This window comes from Lactuca virosa, chromosome 6 (genome assembly GCF_052849685.1).
Source record: "Lactuca virosa cultivar CGN04683 chromosome 6, Lactuca_virosa_CGN04683_v6, whole genome shotgun sequence".
NCBI classification, from domain to species: domain Eukaryota; kingdom Viridiplantae; phylum Streptophyta; class Magnoliopsida; order Asterales; family Asteraceae; genus Lactuca; species Lactuca virosa.
The window spans coordinates 68,956,250-68,958,658 of NC_136431.1; the positions used below are offsets into that span (position 1 = coordinate 68,956,250).

Genomic DNA, 2,409 nt, shown 5'->3' on the forward strand with positions numbered 1-2,409 from the left:
TATATATATATATATATATTGTAGTAAAAATTGTAGAAAATAGCAAACATTATTTTTTTATGTAGTGGCGGTGTGGTTGTCTATGTTTTCCTTAATTTATTTCATATATAAGGCATTTCTAATTCAATCAACCAAATATCATCCTTAGAATGGTAATTCTCTCTCTTATCCATTTCTTCATGTAGGCAATTGATTTATGCTCAATGTTTAATTAATTACTTCTTAAATCATTCCTTATGTAACTAATTTCAATTTGAATTTTCTTTATTTGTTTTTTTACATAGGGTATTAATATTACAAAAAAGCTAACACAAGGCTATCCAAACTAATATGAAGTTTTACTGCAATGAAGTTTCAAGGGTTTTTATATATTTATTTATTTATTTATCATTGACTTGCTTTCACATATAAATATATATGATATTTACTTAGACATTTGATTTCAATTTTTTTTTAAAAAGAATATTGATGAAAAACAATAAAAACAATAATATTATAGCCAAAGAATCGTGTTGTTACAAATATCATGAAAACATGAATTGTAGGATTGCGTTAGTATTTCTCGACACAACCAAAATGTTTTTATAGTAATATAAAAATAATATTAATATCTTAAAATGTGTAACTAAAAATATCATTAGTTATACAAGACAAAACTGCAAAAATGGTACCTATGGTATGCATTTTTTGGGGATTTTAGTTTAAACCACGATTTTTTTGTTTTCGTAGTCTTTTTGACTAGTTTGTATATAAAAATAGTTCAAAAAGTGAAATGACTATAATACCCTTGGGTATCTATTTTTCATTTTTCTTTCAATTTTTTTTAATTTAATATTTATTTATTTATTTTATCAATTAAAAAATAATAAAGGACTCTCTCTCTCACAGCAAAACGCTAATTGTTCTTCTGGTACACAATACGGAAGTACCATCAATCAACTCATACCACACATGTCATTCAAGAACACCCACATACAAATCAGTTTATGGGGGATGAACACCTACAAACAAATTGATTTCCAGATTTGAGAACAGACACTCTTCAAAAAGAAAAACACACGCACAAATCAATTTCGGAAATGAGAAAACACAAACAAAAACAGAAACACACTATCTGATTCCATTTGAGGGAATTAATACACACAAACACGCACAATTTCAGTTTTGATTCAAATTTAGGGCTCTGATTCTTGAGTTACCATCTGAAAAGCCCTTGGCGGACAAATCTGGGAAGGAGGCGATGATCTTCATCTGATTTCTTTTTTTGCTTGCATCTAATTTAGATCTTCATCTGAGCAATTGGCAGGTTTAGTACCCCAAGATTCCCCAGTGAGTAAATTGTTACAAACTGAAAAGAAATAGGCATAAATGAGGTTTACCCCAATGCTTTCAGGAAGTGAAGAATTGAAAAGATTGTTGGAGTAATCAATTAATGTAACAACTTGTGGTGGAACTGGAATCACCCTAGTGAGGCGATTGGAATGCAGGTCGAGGACAAAAAGCGGAGGAAGGTTCAGATACGAAAAGCCTCCATTTCCAACCTCCCATATCCAACTTGGTATTTCTCCAGCAATTTTGTTTTCTGAGAGGTCTAAATTTATAAATCTTGTTTAGATGAAATTAGGGTGATCGTGTGTGAACCAGAGAAAGGTAGAGACCGGAGATGAGAGGGATGAAGTCGAGTAAAGGTAGATACAGCAAATCCTACAACTCTGACCTCTCTTTCATCTGTTCTGATTTTAACCCATGTGGAGAGAGAGAGAGAGAGAGAGAGAGAGAGAGAGAGAGAGAGAGAGAGAGAGAGAAAGAAAGAGATGGGCCTCTTATTTTTTTAATTATTAAATTGAATAAAACATTATTAAACTTTAAAAGAAATGAAAGAAAAATAGAAAATAAATACCCCAAGGGTATTATAAATATTTCAGTTTACTAAGGGACCAAATCTGCAACGAAACTAGCTCAAAAGAACCACGAAACCAAAAAAGTCGTGGTTTGGATTAAAACCCCAAAAAAATGCATATCACAGGGACCATTTTTGCAATTTTTTTATTATGGAAACACATTAAATTTAGACAAAATTGCAAAAATAGTCCCTGTGGTATGCATTTTTTCTAAGGTTTAGTCCGAACCTTGTCGTTTTTGGTTTCATGGTCCTTTTGGGCTAGTTTCGTTGCGTTTTTGGTCACTCGGTAAACTGAAATGACTGTAATGCCCTTCTGATATTTTTTTATGTTTTTTCTATTTAATTTAAATAAAAAAGAAAATAAATAATTAAATTGGACCCGCATTTCTCTCTCTCTCTCTCTCTCTCTCTCTCTCTTTCTCTCTCCCTCACTCTCTCCAAACCCATTATCGTCTTTTTCTAACCCTCTCGTGTCCATCTTCTTCCTTCCACGATCTGCCCCAAGT

General features: G+C 31.8%; 1 long non-coding RNA gene across 1 annotated transcript; it reads right to left on the reverse strand.

Annotated features, from left to right (window-relative positions):
- Window positions 1-926: 926 nt before the first annotated feature.
- LOC145119053 (uncharacterized) lies at window positions 927-2,020 on the reverse strand. Its single transcript, XR_013713637.1, has 2 exons — window positions 1,380-2,020; window positions 927-1,291 (listed from the first exon to the last, which is right to left on the reverse strand). It is a non-coding gene; the product is annotated as an uncharacterized LOC145119053 (long non-coding RNA).
- Window positions 2,021-2,409: the final 389 nt, after the last annotated feature.